The sequence below is a fragment of the Gasterosteus aculeatus genome, chromosome 2 (genome assembly GCF_964276395.1).
Source record: "Gasterosteus aculeatus chromosome 2, fGasAcu3.hap1.1, whole genome shotgun sequence".
Lineage (NCBI taxonomy): Eukaryota > Metazoa > Chordata > Actinopteri > Perciformes > Gasterosteidae > Gasterosteus > Gasterosteus aculeatus.
Window position 1 is genome coordinate 21,228,597 of NC_135689.1, and position 19,493 is coordinate 21,248,089.

General features: G+C 46.0%; 1 non-coding gene across 1 annotated transcript; it reads left to right on the forward strand.

Annotated features, from left to right (window-relative positions):
- The first annotated feature begins 18,367 nt into the window (after window positions 1-18,367).
- trnad-guc (transfer RNA aspartic acid (anticodon GUC)) lies at window positions 18,368-18,439 on the forward strand. Its single transcript has one exon. It is a non-coding gene; the product is annotated as a tRNA-Asp (tRNA).
- Window positions 18,440-19,493: the final 1,054 nt, after the last annotated feature.

The window sequence follows — 19,493 nt, forward strand, 5'->3', positions numbered from 1 at the left end:
GATGGGGAGCTTCTTTTCAAATGGCAACTACAAACTTTTCATTCTCCTTGGCTTCTCCTGTCCTATGCAACACAACTCATGCTGATTAACGCTATTTTACTACTGAAACTACAGGTCCTGAACAGACTGTTGCTAAAAGCATGAGTCCAGATTGTCACACTTCTGTCACTTAGCAAAAGTGTGACAATGTTGTCAAAGAAGTGCTGAATCCAACGAATGCATGCAGGAGGACATCTCTCAGATGATGCCAATCGGATGGCTTCATTAGTGGCCTAATGCGCAGCCTGGAAGAGCTGTCCTTTTATTGACCAGTTGCAAGAAGAGCCACCGCTGCAGAGAAGGCAGGACAAATGGACAGTGTTTATGCCCAGTTTCAAACTGAGGACCTTTCCTATGTTAGGCGATCGTGATACCACCGCTACACTAAAGAAACCTTGGCTCAATCCACCACTGGTATTGCCCTTTTGTCTTTGCAGAAGTACTTTGGAGAAGGTCTTGAACTAACAGATTCATCAGGCATTGACCATCATCACTATGGAACAGTCTAAATCAGCACCTGCATGTAGGAGGTTGTGGTTTTCAGCCAGGGAGTGGAGGATAGAACAAACTCGGCCTGGAGTGAGTATCCGCCCAAATGGACGCAGTTCAAGTGCATACTTCCTCTTAAGACCGAAGTTGAGGCTGCCAGACAATTTTCAGATACACTCCTCGTTAGTATAGTGGACAGTATCTCTGCTTGTCACGCAGAAGACCAGGGTTCGATTCCCTGACGGGGAGCTTCTTTTCAAAAGGCAACTACAAACTTTTCACTCTCCTTGGCTTCTCCTGTCCTATGCAACACAACTCATGCTGATTAACACTATTTTACTACTGAAACTACAGGTCCTGAACAGACTGTTGCTAAAAGCATGAGTCCAGATTGTCACACTTCTGTCAATTAGCAAAAGTGTGACAATGTTGTCAAAGAAGTGCTGAATCAAACGAATGCATGCCGGAGGACATTTCTCAGATGATGCCAATCGGTTGGCTTCATCAGTGGCCTTATGCGCAGCCTGGAAGAGCTGTCTTTTTATTGACCAGTTGCAAGAAGATTCCCCGCTGCAGAGAAAGCAGGTCAAATGGACAGTGTTTCCGCCCAGTTTCAAACTATGGACCTTTTCTATGTTAGGCGAACGTGATACCACCGCTACACTAAAGAAACCTTGGCTCAATCCACCACTGGTATTGCCCTTTTGTCTTTGCAGAAGTACTTTGGAGAAGGTCTTGAACCAACAGATTCATCAGGCATTGACCATCATCACTATGGAATAGTCTAAATCAGCACCTGCATGTATGAGGTTGTGGTTTTCAGCCAGGGAGTGGAGGATAGAACAAACTCGGCCTGGAGTGAGTATCCGCCCAAATGGACACAGTTCAAGTGCATACTTCCTCTTAAGACCGGAGTTGAGGCTGCCAGACAATTTTCAGATGCACTCCTCGTTAGTATAGTGGACAGTATCTCTGCTTGTCACGCAGAAGACCAGGATTCGATTCCCTGACGGGGAGCTTCTTTTCAAAAGGCAACTACAAACTTTTCACTCTCCTTGGCTTCTCCTGTCCTATGCAACACAACTCATGCTGATTAACACTATTTTACTACTGAAACTACAGGTCCTGAACAGACTGTTGCTAAAAGCATGAGTCCAGATAGTCACACTTCTGTCACTTAGCAAAAGTGTGACAATATTGTCAAAGAAGTGCTGAATCAAACGAATGCATGCAGGAGGACATCTCTCAGATGATGCCAATCGGTTGGCTTCATCAGTGGCCTTATGCGCAGCCTGGAAGAGCTGTCTTTTTATTGACCAGTTGCAAGAAGATTCCCCGCTGCAGAGAAAGCAGGTCAAATGGACAGTGTTTCCGCCCAGTTTCAAACTATGGACCTTTTCTATGTTAGGCGAACGTGATACCACCGCTACACTAAAGAAACCTTGGCTCAATCCACCACTGGTATTGCCCTTTTGTCTTTGCAGAAGTACTTTGGAGAAGGTCTTGAACCAACAGATTCATCAGGCATTGACCATCATCACTATGGAATAGTCTAAATCAGCACCTGCATGTATGAGGTCGTGGTTTTCAGCCAGGGAGTGGAGGATAGAACAAACTCGGCCTGGAGTGAGTATCCGCCCAAATGGACACAGTTCAAGTGCATACTTCCTCTTAAGACCGAAGTTGAGGCTGCCAGACAATTTTCAGATGCACTCCTCGTTAGTATAGTGGACAGTATCTCTGCTTGTCACGCAGAAGACCAGGGTTCGATTCCCTGACGGGGAGCTTCTTTTCAAAAGGCAACTACAAACTTTTCACTCTCCTTGGCTTCTCCTGTCCTATGCAACACAACTCATGCTGATTAACACTATTTTACTACTGAAACTACAGGTCCTGAACAGACTGTTGCTAAAAGCATGAGTCCAGATAGTCACACTTCTGTCACTTAGCAAAAGTGTGACAATATTGTCAAAGAAGTGCTGAATCAAACGAATGCATGCAGGAGGACATCTCTCAGATGATGCCAATCGGTTGGCTTCATTAGTGGCCTTATGCGCAGCCTGGAAGAGCTGTCCTTTTATTGACCAGTTGCAAGAAGAGCCACCGCTGCAGAGAAAGCAGGACAAATGGACAGTGTTTCAGGCCCAGTTTCACACTGGGGACCTTTCCTATGTTAGGCGAACGTGATACCACCGCTACACTAAAGAAACCTCGGCTCAATCCACCACTGGTATTGCCCTTTTGTCTTTGCAGAAGTACTTTGGAGAAGGTCTTGAACTAACAGATTCATCAGGCATTGACCATCGTCACTATGGAACAGTCTAAATAAGCACCTGCATGTATGAGGTCGTGGTTTTCAGCCAGGGAGTGGAGGATAGAACAAACTCGGCCTGGAGTGAGTATCCGCCCAAATGGACACAGTTCAAGTCCATACTTCCTGTTAAGACCGAAGTTGAGGCTGCCAGACAATTTTCAGATGCACTCCTCGTTAGTATAGTGGACAGTATCTCTGCTTGTCACGCAGAAGACCAGGGTTCGATTCCCTGACGGGGAGCGTCTTTTCAAAAGGCAACCACAAACTGTTCACTCACCTTGGCTTCTCCTGTCCTATGCAACACAACTCATGCTGATTAACACTGTTTTACTACTGAAACTACAGGTCCTGAACAGACTGTTGCTAAAAGCAAGACTCCAGATTGTCACACTTCTATCACTTAGCGAAACTGTGACAATGTTGTCAAAGAAGTGCTGAATCAAACGAATGCATGCAGGAGGACATCTCTCAGATGATGCCAATCGGTTGGCTTCATCAGTGGCCTTATGCGCAGCCTGGAAGAGCTGTTTTTTATTGACCAGTTGCAAGAAGATTACCCGCTGCAGAGAAGGCAGGACAAATGGACAGTGTTTCCGCCTAGTTTCAAACTATGGACCTTTCCTACGTTAGGCGAACGTGATACCACCGCGACACTAAAGAAATCTCGGCTCAATCCACCACTGGTATTGCCCTTTTGTCTTTGCAGAAGTACTTTGGAGAAGGTCTTGAACTAAAAGATTCATCAGGCATTGACCATCATCACTGTGGAATAGTCTAGATCAGCACCTGCATGTATGAGGTCGTGGTTTTCAGCCAGGGAGTGGAGGATAGATCAAACTCGGCCTGGAGTGAGTATCCGCCCAAATGGACGCAGTTCAAGTGCATACTTCCTCTTAAGACCGAAGTTGAGGATGCCAGACAATTTTCAGATACACTCCTCGTTAGTATAGTGGACAGTATCTCTGCTTGTCACGCAGAAGACCAGGGTTCGATTCCCTGACGGGGAGCTTCTTTTCAAATGGCAACTACAAACTTTTCATTCTCCTTGGCTTCTCCTGTCCTATGCAACACAACTCATGCTGATTAACGCTATTTTACTACTGAAACTACAGGTCCTGAACAGACTGTTGCTAAAAGCATGAGTCCAGATTGTCACACTTCTGTCACTTAGCAAAAGTGTGACAATGTTGTCAAAGAAGTGCTGAATCCAACGAATGCATGCAGGAGGACATCTCTCAGATGATGCCAATCGGATGGCTTCATTAGTGGCCTAATGCGCAGCCTGGAAGAGCTGTCCTTTTATTGACCAGTTGCAAGAAGAGCCACCGCTGCAGAGAAGGCAGGACAAATGGACAGTGTTTATGCCCAGTTTCAAACTGAGGACCTTTCCTATGTTAGGCGAACGTGATACCACCGCTACACTAAAGAAACCTCGGCTCAATCCACCACTGGTATTGCCCTTTTGTCTTTGCAGAAGTACTTTGGAGAAGGTCTTGAACTAACAGATTCATCAGGCATTGACCATCGTCACTATGGAACAGTCTAAATAAGCACCTGCATGTATGAGGTCGTGGTTTTCAGCCAGGGAGTGGAGGATAGAACAAACTCGGCCTGGAGTGAGTATCCGCCCAAATGGACACAGTTCAAGTCCATACTTCCTGTTAAGACCGAAGTTGAGGCTGCCAGACAATTTTCAGATGCACTCCTCGTTAGTATAGTGGACAGTATCTCTGCTTGTCACGCAGAAGACCAGGGTTCGATTCCCTGACGGGGAGCGTCTTTTCAAAAGGCAACCACAAACTGTTCACTCACCTTGGCTTCTCCTGTCCTATGCAACACAACTCATGCTGATTAACACTATTTTACTACTGAAACTACAGGTCCTGAACAGACTGTTGCTAAAAGCAAGACTCCAGATTGTCACACTTCTATCACTTAGCGAAACTGTGACAATGTTGTCAAAGAAGTGCTGAATCAAACGAATGCATGCAGGAGGACATCTCTCAGATGATGCCAATCGGTTGGCTTCATCAGTGGCCTTATGCGCAGCCTGGAAGAGCTGTTTTTTATTGACCAGTTGCAAGAAGATTACCCGCTGCAGAGAAGGCAGGACAAATGGACAGTGTTTCCGCCTAGTTTCAAACTATGGACCTTTCCTACGTTAGGCGAACGTGATACCACCGCGACACTAAAGAAATCTCGGCTCAATCCACCACTGGTATTGCCCTTTTGTCTTTGCAGAAGTACTTTGGAGAAGGTCTTGAACTAAAAGATTCATCAGGCATTGACCATCATCACTGTGGAATAGTCTAGATCAGCACCTGCATGTATGAGGTCGTGGTTTTCAGCCAGGGAGTGGAGGATAGATCAAACTCGGCCTGGAGTGAGTATCCGCCCAAATGGACGCAGTTCAAGTGCATACTTCCTCTTAAGACCGAAGTTGAGGATGCCAGACAATTTTCAGATACACTCCTCGTTAGTATAGTGGACAGTATCTCTGCTTGTCACGCAGAAGACCAGGGTTCGATTCCCTGACGGGGAGCTTCTTTTCAAATGGCAACTACAAACTTTTCATTCTCCTTGGCTTCTCCTGTCCTATGCAACACAACTCATGCTGATTAACGCTATTTTACTACTGAAACTACAGGTCCTGAACAGACTGTTGCTAAAAGCATGAGTCCAGATTGTCACACTTCTGTCACTTAGCAAAAGTGTGACAATGTTGTCAAAGAAGTGCTGAATCCAACGAATGCATGCAGGAGGACATCTCTCAGATGATGCCAATCGGATGGCTTCATTAGTGGCCTAATGCGCAGCCTGGAAGAGCTGTCCTTTTATTGACCAGTTGCAAGAAGAGCCACCGCTGCAGAGAAGGCAGGACAAATGGACAGTGTTTATGCCCAGTTTCAAACTGAGGACCTTTCCTATGTTAGGCGATCGTGATACCACCGCTACACTAAAGAAACCTTGGCTCAATCCACCACTGGTATTGCCCTTTTGTCTTTGCAGAAGTACTTTGGAGAAGGTCTTGAACTAAAAGATTCATCAGGCATTGACCATCATCACTGTGGAATAGTCTAAATCAGCACCTGCATGTATGAGGTCGTGGTTTTCAGCCAGGGAGTGGAGGATAGATCAAACTCGGCCTGGAGTGAGTATCCGCCCAAATGGACGCAGTTCAAGTGCATACTTCCTCTTAAGACCGAAGTTGAGGCTGCCAGACAATTTTCAGATACACTCCTCGTTAGTATAGTGGACAGTATCTCTGCTTGTCACGCAGAAGACCAGGGTTCGATTCCCTGACGGGGAGCTTCTTTTCAAAAGGCAACTACAAACTTTTCACTCTCCTTGGCTTCTCCTGTCCTATGCAACACAACTCATGCTGATTAACACTATTTTACTACTGAAACTACAGGTCCTGAACAGACTGTTGCTAAAAGCATGAGTCCAGATTGTCACACTTCTGTCAATTAGCAAAAGTGTGACAATGTTGTCAAAGAAGTGCTGAATCAAACGAATGCATGCCGGAGGACATTTCTCAGATGATGCCAATCGGTTGGCTTCATCAGTGGCCTTATGCGCAGCCTGGAAGAGCTGTCTTTTTATTGACCAGTTGCAAGAAGATTCCCCGCTGCAGAGAAAGCAGGTCAAATGGACAGTGTTTCCGCCCAGTTTCAAACTATGGACCTTTTCTATGTTAGGCGAACGTGATACCACCGCTACACTAAAGAAACCTTGGCTCAATCCACCACTGGTATTGCCCTTTTGTCTTTGCAGAAGTACTTTGGAGAAGGTCTTGAACCAACAGATTCATCAGGCATTGACCATCATCACTATGGAATAGTCTAAATCAGCACCTGCATGTATGAGGTTGTGGTTTTCAGCCAGGGAGTGGAGGATAGAACAAACTCGGCCTGGAGTGAGTATCCGCCCAAATGGACACAGTTCAAGTGCATACTTCCTCTTAAGACCGAAGTTGAGGCTGCCAGACAATTTTCAGATGCACTCCTCGTTAGTATAGTGGACAGTATCTCTGCTTGTCACGCAGAAGACCAGGGTTCGATTCCCTGACGGGGAGCTTCTTTTCAAAAGGCAACTACAAACTTTTCACTCTCCTTGGCTTCTCCTGTCCTATGCAACACAACTCATGCTGATTAACACTATTTTACTACTGAAACTACAGGTCCTGAACAGACTGTTGCTAAAAGCATGAGTCCAGATAGTCACACTTCTGTCACTTAGCAAAAGTGTGACAATATTGTCAAAGAAGTGCTGAATCAAACGAATGCATGCAGGAGGACATCTCTCAGATGATGCCAATCGGTTGGCTTCATTAGTGGCCTTATGCGCAGCCTGGAAGAGCTGTCCTTTTATTGACCAGTTGCAAGAAGAGCCACCGCTGCAGAGAAAGCAGGACAAATGGACAGTGTTTCAGGCCCAGTTTCACACTGGGGACCTTTCCTATGTTAGGCGAACGTGATACCACCGCTACACTAAAGAAACCTCGGCTCAATCCACCACTGGTATTGCCCTTTTGTCTTTGCAGAAGTACTTTGGAGAAGGTCTTGAACTAACAGATTCATCAGGCATTGACCATCGTCACTATGGAACAGTCTAAATCAGCACCTGCATGTATGAGGTCGTGGTTTTCAGCCAGGGAGTGGAGGATAGAACAAACTCGGCCTGGAGTGAGTATCCGCCCAAATGGACACAGTTCAAGTCCATACTTCCTGTTAAGACCGAAGTTGAGGCTGCCAGACAATTTTCAGATGCACTCCTCGTTAGTATAGTGGACAGTATCTCTGCTTGTCACGCAGAAGACCAGGGTTCGATTCCCTGACGGGGAGCGTCTTTTCAAAAGGCAACCACAAACTGTTCACTCACCTTGGCTTCTCCTGTCCTATGCAACACAACTCATGCTGATTAACACTATTTTACTACTGAAACTACAGGTCCTGAACAGACTGTTGCTAAAAGCAAGACTCCAGATTGTCACACTTCTATCACTTAGCGAAACTGTGACAATGTTGTCAAAGAAGTGCTGAATCAAACGAATGCATGCAGGAGGACATCTCTCAGATGATGCCAATCGGTTGGCTTCATCAGTGGCCTTATGCGCAGCCTGGAAGAGCTGTTTTTTATTGACCAGTTGCAAGAAGATTACCCGCTGCAGAGAAGGCAGGACAAATGGACAGTGTTTCCGCCTAGTTTCAAACTATGGACCTTTCCTACGTTAGGCGAACGTGATACCACCGCGACACTAAAGAAATCTCGGCTCAATCCACCACTGGTATTGCCCTTTTGTCTTTGCAGAAGTACTTTGGAGAAGGTCTTGAACTAAAAGATTCATCAGGCATTGACCATCATCACTGTGGAATAGTCTAGATCAGCACCTGCATGTATGAGGTCGTGGTTTTCAGCCAGGGAGTGGAGGATAGATCAAACTCGGCCTGGAGTGAGTATCCGCCCAAATGGACGCAGTTCAAGTGCATACTTCCTCTTAAGACCGAAGTTGAGGATGCCAGACAATTTTCAGATACACTCCTCGTTAGTATAGTGGACAGTATCTCTGCTTGTCACGCAGAAGACCAGGGTTCGATTCCCTGACGGGGAGCTTCTTTTCAAATGGCAACTACAAACTTTTCATTCTCCTTGGCTTCTCCTGTCCTATGCAACACAACTCATGCTGATTAACGCTATTTTACTACTGAAACTACAGGTCCTGAACAGACTGTTGCTAAAAGCATGAGTCCAGATTGTCACACTTCTGTCACTTAGCAAAAGTGTGACAATGTTGTCAAAGAAGTGCTGAATCCAACGAATGCATGCAGGAGGACATCTCTCAGATGATGCCAATCGGATGGCTTCATTAGTGGCCTAATGCGCAGCCTGGAAGAGCTGTCCTTTTATTGACCAGTTGCAAGAAGAGCCACCGCTGCAGAGAAGGCAGGACAAATGGACAGTGTTTATGCCCAGTTTCAAACTGAGGACCTTTCCTATGTTAGGCGATCGTGATACCACCGCTACACTAAAGAAACCTTGGCTCAATCCACCACTGGTATTGCCCTTTTGTCTTTGCAGAAGTACTTTGGAGAAGGTCTTGAACTAAAAGATTCATCAGGCATTGACCATCATCACTGTGGAATAGTCTAAATCAGCACCTGCATGTATGAGGTCGTGGTTTTCAGCCAGGGAGTGGAGGATAGATCAAACTCGGCCTGGAGTGAGTATCCGCCCAAATGGACGCAGTTCAAGTGCATACTTCCTCTTAAGACCGAAGTTGAGGCTGCCAGACAATTTTCAGATACACTCCTCGTTAGTATAGTGGACAGTATCTCTGCTTGTCACGCAGAAGACCAGGGTTCGATTCCCTGACGGGGAGCTTCTTTTCAAAAGGCAACTACAAACTTTTCACTCTCCTTGGCTTCTCCTGTCCTATGCAACACAACTCATGCTGATTAACACTATTTTACTACTGAAACTACAGGTCCTGAACAGACTGTTGCTAAAAGCATGAGTCCAGATTGTCACACTTCTGTCAATTAGCAAAAGTGTGACAATGTTGTCAAAGAAGTGCTGAATCAAACGAATGCATGCCGGAGGACATTTCTCAGATGATGCCAATCGGTTGGCTTCATCAGTGGCCTTATGCGCAGCCTGGAAGAGCTGTCTTTTTATTGACCAGTTGCAAGAAGATTCCCCGCTGCAGAGAAAGCAGGTCAAATGGACAGTGTTTCCGCCCAGTTTCAAACTATGGACCTTTTCTATGTTAGGCGAACGTGATACCACCGCTACACTAAAGAAACCTTGGCTCAATCCACCACTGGTATTGCCCTTTTGTCTTTGCAGAAGTACTTTGGAGAAGGTCTTGAACCAACAGATTCATCAGGCATTGACCATCATCACTATGGAATAGTCTAAATCAGCACCTGCATGTATGAGGTTGTGGTTTTCAGCCAGGGAGTGGAGGATAGAACAAACTCGGCCTGGAGTGAGTATCCGCCCAAATGGACACAGTTCAAGTGCATACTTCCTCTTAAGACCGAAGTTGAGGCTGCCAGACAATTTTCAGATGCACTCCTCGTTAGTATAGTGGACAGTATCTCTGCTTGTCACGCAGAAGACCAGGGTTCGATTCCCTGACGGGGAGCTTCTTTTCAAAAGGCAACTACAAACTTTTCACTCTCCTTGGCTTCTCCTGTCCTATGCAACACAACTCATGCTGATTAACACTATTTTACTACTGAAACTACAGGTCCTGAACAGACTGTTGCTAAAAGCATGAGTCCAGATAGTCACACTTCTGTCACTTAGCAAAAGTGTGACAATATTGTCAAAGAAGTGCTGAATCAAACGAATGCATGCAGGAGGACATCTCTCAGATGATGCCAATCGGTTGGCTTCATTAGTGGCCTTATGCGCAGCCTGGAAGAGCTGTCCTTTTATTGACCAGTTGCAAGAAGAGCCACCGCTGCAGAGAAAGCAGGACAAATGGACAGTGTTTCAGGCCCAGTTTCACACTGGGGACCTTTCCTATGTTAGGCGAACGTGATACCACCGCTACACTAAAGAAACCTCGGCTCAATCCACCACTGGTATTGCCCTTTTGTCTTTGCAGAAGTACTTTGGAGAAGGTCTTGAACTAACAGATTCATCAGGCATTGACCATCGTCACTATGGAACAGTCTAAATCAGCACCTGCATGTATGAGGTCGTGGTTTTCAGCCAGGGAGTGGAGGATAGAACAAACTCGGCCTGGAGTGAGTATCCGCCCAAATGGACACAGTTCAAGTCCATACTTCCTGTTAAGACCGAAGTTGAGGCTGCCAGACAATTTTCAGATGCACTCCTCGTTAGTATAGTGGACAGTATCTCTGCTTGTCACGCAGAAGACCAGGGTTCGATTCCCTGACGGGGAGCGTCTTTTCAAAAGGCAACCACAAACTGTTCACTCACCTTGGCTTCTCCTGTCCTATGCAACACAACTCATGCTGATTAACACTATTTTACTACTGAAACTACAGGTCCTGAACAGACTGTTGCTAAAAGCAAGACTCCAGATTGTCACACTTCTATCACTTAGCGAAACTGTGACAATGTTGTCAAAGAAGTGCTGAATCAAACGAATGCATGCAGGAGGACATCTCTCAGATGATGCCAATCGGTTGGCTTCATCAGTGGCCTTATGCGCAGCCTGGAAGAGCTGTTTTTTATTGACCAGTTGCAAGAAGATTACCCGCTGCAGAGAAGGCAGGACAAATGGACAGTGTTTCCGCCTAGTTTCAAACTATGGACCTTTCCTACGTTAGGCGAACGTGATACCACCGCGACACTAAAGAAATCTCGGCTCAATCCACCACTGGTATTGCCCTTTTGTCTTTGCAGAAGTACTTTGGAGAAGGTCTTGAACTAAAAGATTCATCAGGCATTGACCATCATCACTGTGGAATAGTCTAGATCAGCACCTGCATGTATGAGGTCGTGGTTTTCAGCCAGGGAGTGGAGGATAGATCAAACTCGGCCTGGAGTGAGTATCCGCCCAAATGGACGCAGTTCAAGTGCATACTTCCTCTTAAGACCGAAGTTGAGGATGCCAGACAATTTTCAGATACACTCCTCGTTAGTATAGTGGACAGTATCTCTGCTTGTCACGCAGAAGACCAGGGTTCGATTCCCTGACGGGGAGCTTCTTTTCAAATGGCAACTACAAACTTTTCATTCTCCTTGGCTTCTCCTGTCCTATGCAACACAACTCATGCTGATTAACGCTATTTTACTACTGAAACTACAGGTCCTGAACAGACTGTTGCTAAAAGCATGAGTCCAGATTGTCACACTTCTGTCACTTAGCAAAAGTGTGACAATGTTGTCAAAGAAGTGCTGAATCCAACGAATGCATGCAGGAGGACATCTCTCAGATGATGCCAATCGGATGGCTTCATTAGTGGCCTAATGCGCAGCCTGGAAGAGCTGTCCTTTTATTGACCAGTTGCAAGAAGAGCCACCGCTGCAGAGAAGGCAGGACAAATGGACAGTGTTTATGCCCAGTTTCAAACTGAGGACCTTTCCTATGTTAGGCGATCGTGATACCACCGCTACACTAAAGAAACCTTGGCTCAATCCACCACTGGTATTGCCCTTTTGTCTTTGCAGAAGTACTTTGGAGAAGGTCTTGAACTAAAAGATTCATCAGGCATTGACCATCATCACTGTGGAATAGTCTAAATCAGCACCTGCATGTATGAGGTCGTGGTTTTCAGCCAGGGAGTGGAGGATAGATCAAACTCGGCCTGGAGTGAGTATCCGCCCAAATGGACGCAGTTCAAGTGCATACTTCCTCTTAAGACCGAAGTTGAGGCTGCCAGACAATTTTCAGATACACTCCTCGTTAGTATAGTGGACAGTATCTCTGCTTGTCACGCAGAAGACCAGGGTTCGATTCCCTGACGGGGAGCTTCTTTTCAAAAGGCAACTACAAACTTTTCACTCTCCTTGGCTTCTCCTGTCCTATGCAACACAACTCATGCTGATTAACACTATTTTACTACTGAAACTACAGGTCCTGAACAGACTGTTGCTAAAAGCATGACTCCAGATAGTCACACTTCTGTCACTTAGCAAAAGTGTGACAATATTGTCAAAGAAGTGCTGAATCAAACGAATGCATGCAGGAGGACATCTCTCAGATGATGCCAATCGGTTGGCTTCATTAGTGGCCTTATGCGCAGCCTGGAAGAGCTGTCCTTTTATTGACCAGTTGCAAGAAGATCCACCGCTGCAGAGAAGGCAGGACAAATGGACAGTGTTTCCGCCCAGTTTCAAACTGGGGACCTTTCCTATGTTAGGCGAACGTGATACCACCGCTACACTAAAGAAACGTTTGCTCAATCCACAACTGGTATTGCTCTTTTGTCTTTGCAGAAGTACTTTGGAGAAGGTCTTGAACTAACAGATTCATCAGGCATCGACCATCATCACTATGGAACAGTCTAAATCAGCACCTGCATGTAGGAGGTTGTGGTTTTCAGCCAGGGAGTGGAGGATAGAACAAACTCGGCCTGGAGTGAGTATCCGCCCAAATGGACGCAGTTCAAGTGCATACTTCCTCTTAAGACCGAAGTTGAGGCTGCCAGACAATTTTCCAATACACTCCTCGTTAGTATAGTGGACAGTATCTCTGCTTGTCACGCAGAAGACCAGGGTTCGATTCCCTGACGGGGAGCGTCTTTTCAAAAGGCAACCACAAACTGTTCACTCACCTTGGCTTCTCCTGTCCTATGCAACACAACTCATGCTGATTAACACTATTTTACTACTGAAACTACAGGTCCTGAACAGACTGTTGCTAAAAGCAAGACTCCAGATTGTCACACTTCTATCACTTAGCGAAACTGTGACAATGTTGTCAAAGAAGTGCTGAATCAAACGAATGCATGCAGGAGGACATCTCTCAGATGATGCCAATCGGTTGGCTTCATCAGTGGCCTTATGCGCAGCCTGGAAGAGCTGTTTTTTATTGACCAGTTGCAAGAAGATTACCCGCTGCAGAGAAGGCAGGACAAATGGACAGTGTTTCCGCCTAGTTTCAAACTATGGACCTTTCCTACGTTAGGCGAACGTGATACCACCGCGACACTAAAGAAATCTCGGCTCAATCCACCACTGGTATTGCCCTTTTGTCTTTGCAGAAGTACTTTGGAGAAGGTCTTGAACTAAAAGATTCATCAGGCATTGACCATCATCACTGTGGAATAGTCTAAATCAGCACCTGCATGTATGAGGTCGTGGTTTTCAGCCAGGGAGTGGAGGATAGATCAAACTCGGCCTGGAGTGAGTATCCGCCCAAATGGACGCAGTTCAAGTGCATACTTCCTCTTAAGACCGAAGTTGAGGATGCCAGAAAATTTTCAGATACACTCCTCGTTAGTATAGTGGACAGTATCTCTGCTTGTCACGCAGAAGACCAGGGTTCGATTCCCTGACGGGGAGCTTCTTTTCAAATGGCAACTACAAACTTTTCATTCTCCTTGGCTTCTCCTGTCCTATGCAACACAACTCATGCTGATTAACGCTATTTTACTACTGAAACTACAGGTCCTGAACAGACTGTTGCTAAAAGCATGAGTCCAGATTGTCACACTTCTGTCACTTAGCAAAAGTGTGACAATGTTGTCAAAGAAGTGCTGAATCCAACGAATGCATGCAGGAGGACATCTCTCAGATGATGCCAATCGGATGGCTTCATTAGTGGCCTAATGCGCAGCCTGGAAGAGCTGTCCTTTTATTGACCAGTTGCAAGAAGAGCCACCGCTGCAGAGAAGGCAGGACAAATGGACAGTGTTTATGCCCAGTTTCAAACTGAGGACCTTTCCTATGTTAGGCGATCGTGATACCACCGCTACACTAAAGAAACCTTGGCTCAATCCACCACTGGTATTGCCCTTTTGTCTTTGCAGAAGTACTTTGGAGAAGGTCTTGAACTAACAGATTCATCAGGCATTGACCATCATCACTATGGAACAGTCTAAATCAGCACCTGCATGTAGGAGGTTGTGGTTTTCAGCCAGGGAGTGGAGGATAGAACAAACTCGGCCTGGAGTGAGTATCCGCCCAAATGGACGCAGTTCAAGTGCATACTTCCTCTTAAGACCGAAGTTGAGGCTGCCAGACAATTTTCAGATACACTCCTCGTTAGTATAGTGGACAGTATCTCCGCTTGTCACGCAGAAGACCAGGGTTCGATTCCCTGACGGGGAGCTTCTTTTCAAAAGGCAACTACAAACTTTTCACTCTCCTTGGCTTCTCCTGTCCTATGCAACACAACTCATGCTGATTAACACTATTTTACTACTGAAACTACAGGTCCTGAACAGACTGTTGCTAAAAGCATGAGTCCAGATTGTCACACTTCTGTCAATTAGCAAAAGTGTGACAATGTTGTCAAAGAAGTGCTGAATCAAACGAATGCATGCCGGAGGACATTTCTCAGATGATGCCAATCGGTTGGCTTCATCAGTGGCCTTATGCGCAGCCTGGAAGAGCTGTCTTTTTATTGACCAGTTGCAAGAAGATTCCCCGCTGCAGAGAAAGCAGGTCAAATGGACAGTGTTTCCGCCCAGTTTCAAACTATGGACCTTTTCTATGTTAGGCGAACGTGATACCACCGCTACACTAAAGAAACCTTGGCTCAATCCACCACTGGTATTGCCCTTTTGTCTTTGCAGAAGTACTTTGGAGAAGGTCTTGAACCAACAGATTCATCAGGCATTGACCATCATCACTATGGAATAGTCTAAATCAGCACCTGCATGTATGAGGTTGTGGTTTTCAGCCAGGGAGTGGAGGATAGAACAAACTCGGCCTGGAGTGAGTATCCGCCCAAATGGACACAGTTCAAGTGCATACTTCCTCTTAAGACCGAAGTTGAGGCTGCCAGACAATTTTCAGATGCACTCCTCGTTAGTATAGTGGACAGTATCTCTGCTTGTCACGCAGAAGACCAGGGTTCGATTCCCTGACGGGGAGCTTCTTTTCAAAAGGCAACTACAAACTTTTCACTCTCCTTGGCTTCTCCTGTCCTATGCAACACAACTCATGCTGATTAACACTATTTTACTACTGAAACTACAGGTCCTGAACAGACTGTTGCTAAAAGCATGAGTCCAGATAGTCACACTTCTGTCACTTAGCAAAAGTGTGACAATATTGTCAAAGAAGTGCTGAATCAAACGAATGCATGCAGGAGGACATCTCTCAGATGATGCCAATCGGTTGGCTTCATTAGTGGCCTTATGCGCAGCCTGGAAGAGCTGTCCTTTTATTGACCAGTTGCAAGAAGAGCCACCGCTGCAGAGAAAGCAGGACAAATGGACAGTGTTTCAGGCCCAGTTTCACACTGGGGACCTTTCCTATGTTAGGCGAACGTGATACCACCGCTACACTAAAGAAACCTCGGCTCAATCCACCACTGGTATTGCCCTTTTGTCTTTGCAGAAGTACTTTGGAGAAGGTCTTGAACTAACAGATTCATCAGGCATTGACCATCGTCACTATGGAACAGTCTAAATCAGCACCTGCATGTATGAGGTCGTGGTTTTCAGCCAGGGAGTGGAGGATAGAACAAACTCGGCCTGGAGTGAGTATCCGCCCAAATGGACACAGTTCAAGTCCATACTTCCTCTTAAGACCGAAGTTGAGGCTGCCAGACAATTTTCAGATGCACTCCTCGTTAGTATAATGGACAGTATCTCTGCTTGTCACGCAGAAGACCAGGGTTCGATTCCCTGACGGGGAGCGTCTTTTCAAAGGCAACCACAAACTGTTCACTCACCTTGGCCCTTTCCTGTCCTATGCAACACAACTCATGCTGATTATCACTATTTTACTACTGAAACTACAGGTCCTGAACAGACTGTTGCTAAAAGCAAGACTCCAGATTGTCACACTTCTATCACTTAGCGAAACTGTGACAATGTTGTCAAAGAAGTGCTGAATCAAACGAATGCATGCAGGAGGACATCTCTTAGATGATGCCAATCGGTTGGCTTGATCAGTGGCCTTATGCGCAGCCTGGAAGAGCTGTTTTTTATTGACCAGTTGCAAGAAGATTACCCGCTGCAGAGAAGGCAGGACAAATGGACAGTGTTTCCGCCTAGTTTCAAACTATGGACCTTTCCTACGTTAGGCGAACGTGATACCACCGCGACACTAAAGAAATCTCGGCTCAATCCACCACTGGTATTGCCCTTTTGTCTTTGCAGAAGTACTTTGGAGAAGGTCTTGAACTAAAAGATTCATCAGGCATTGACCATCGTCACTATGGAACAGTCTAAATAAGCACCTGCATGTATGAGGTCGTGGTTTTCAGCCAGGGAGTGGAGGATAGAACAAACTCGGCCTGGAGTGAGTATCCGCCCAAATGGACACAGTTCAAGTCCATACTTCCTGTTAAGACCGAAGTTGAGGCTGCCAGACAATTTTCAGATGCACTCCTCGTTAGTATAGTGGACAGTATCTCTGCTTGTCACGCAGAAGACCAGGGTTCGATTCCCTGACGGGGAGCTTCTTTTCAAAAGGCAACTACAAACTGTTCACTCTCCTTGGCTTCTCCTGTCCTATGCAACACAACTCATGCTGATTAACACTATTTTACTACTGAAACTACAGGTCCTGAACAGACTGTTGCTAAAAGCATGAGTCCAGATAGTCACACTTCTGTCACTTAGCAAAAGTGTGACAATATTGTCAAAGAAGTGCTGAATCAAACGAATGCATGCAGGAGGACATCTCTCAGATGATGCCAATCGGTTGGCTTCATTAGTGGCCTTATGCGCAGCCTGGAAGAGCTGTCCTTTTATTGACCAGTTGCAAGAAGAGCCACCGCTGCAGAGAAAGCAGGACAAATGGACAGTGTTTCAGGCCCAGTTTCACACTGGGGACCTTTCCTATGTTAGGCGAACGTGATACCACCGCTACACTAAAGAAACCTCGGCTCAATCCACCACTGGTATTGCCCTTTTGTCTTTGCAGAAGTACTTTGGAGAAGGTCTTGAACTAACAGATTCATCAGGCATTGACCATCATCACTATGGAACAGTCTAAATCAGCACCTGCATGTAGGAGGTTGTGGTTTTCAGCCAGGGAGTGGAGGATAGAACAAACTCGGCCTGGAGTGAGTATCCGCCCAAATGGACGCAGTTCAAGTGCATACTTCCTCTTAAGACCGAAGTTGAGGCTGCCAGACAATTTTCCAATACACTCCTCGTTAGTATAGTGGACAGTATCTCTGCTTGTCACGCAGAAGACCAGGGTTCGATTCCCTGACGGGGAGCGTCTTTTCAAAAGGCAACCACAAACTGTTCACTCACCTTGGCTTCTCCTGTCCTATGCAACACAACTCATGCTGATTAACACTATTTTACTACTGAAACTACAGGTCCTGAACAGACTGTTGCTAAAAGCAAGACTCCAGATTGTCACACTTCTATCACTTAGCGAAACTGTGACAATGTTGTCAAAGAAGTGCTGAATCAAACGAATGCATGCAGGAGGACATCTCTCAGATGATGCCAATCGGTTGGCTTCATCAGTGGCCTTATGCGCAGCCTGGAAGAGCTGTTTTTTATTGACCAGTTGCAAGAAGATTACCCGCTGCAGAGAAGGCAGGACAAATGGACAGTGTTTCCGCCTAGTTTCAAACTATGGACCTTTCCTACGTTAGGCGAACGTGATACCACCGCGACACTAAAGAAATCTCGGCTCAATCCACCACTGGTATTGCCCTTTTGTCTTTGCAGAAGTACTTTGGAGAAGGTCTTGAACTAAAAGATTCATCAGGCATTGACCATCATCACTGTGGAATAGTCTAAATCAGCACCTGCATGTATGAGGTCGTGGTTTTCAGCCAGGGAGTGGAGGATAGATCAAACTCGGCCTGGAGTGAGTATCCGCCCAAATGGACGCAGTTCAAGTGCATACTTCCTCTTAAGACCGAAGTTGAGGATGCCAGAAAATTTTCAGATACACTCCTCGTTAGTATAGTGGACAGTATCTCTGCTTGTCACGCAGAAGACCAGGGTTCGATTCCCTGACGGGGAGCTTCTTTTCAAATGGCAACTACAAACTTTTCATTCTCCTTGGCTTCTCCTGTCCTATGCAACACAACTCATGCTGATTAACGCTATTTTACTACTGAAACTACAGGTCCTGAACAGACTGTTGCTAAAAGCATGAGTCCAGATTGTCACACTTCTGTCACTTAGCAAAAGTGTGACAATGTTGTCAAAGAAGTGCTGAATCCAACGAATGCATGCAGGAGGACATCTCTCAGATGATGCCAATCGGATGGCTTCATTAGTGGCCTAATGCGCAGCCTGGAAGAGCTGTCCTTTTATTGACCAGTTGCAAGAAGAGCCACCGCTGCAGAGAAGGCAGGACAAATGGACAGTGTTTATGCCCAGTTTCAAACTGAGGACCTTTCCTATGTTAGGCGATCGTGATACCACCGCTACACTAAAGAAACCTTGGCTCAATCCACCACTGGTATTGCCCTTTTGTCTTTGCAGAAGTACTTTGGAGAAGGTCTTGAACTAACAGATTCATCAGGCATTGACCATCATCACTATGGAACAGTCTAAATCAGCACCTGCATGTAGGAGGTTGTGGTTTTCAGCCAGGGAGTGGAGGATAGAACAAACTCGGCCTGGAGTGAGTATCCGCCCAAATGGACGCAGTTCAAGTGCATACTTCCTCTTAAGACCGAAGTTGAGGCTGCCAGACAATTTTCAGATACACTCCTCGTTAGTATAGTGGACAGTATCTCCGCTTGTCACGCAGAAGACCAGGGTTCGATTCCCTGACGGGGAGCTTCTTTTCAAAAGGCAACTACAAACTTTTCACTCTCCTTGGCTTCTCCTGTCCTATGCAACACAACTCATGCTGATTAACACTATTTTACTACTGAAACTACAGGTCCTGAACAGACTGTTGCTAAAAGCATGAGTCCAGATTGTCACACTTCTGTCAATTAGCAAAAGTGTGACAATGTTGTCAAAGAAGTGCTGAATCAAACGAATGCATGCCGGAGGACATTTCTCAGATGATGCCAATCGGTTGGCTTCATCAGTGGCCTTATGCGCAGCCTGGAAGAGCT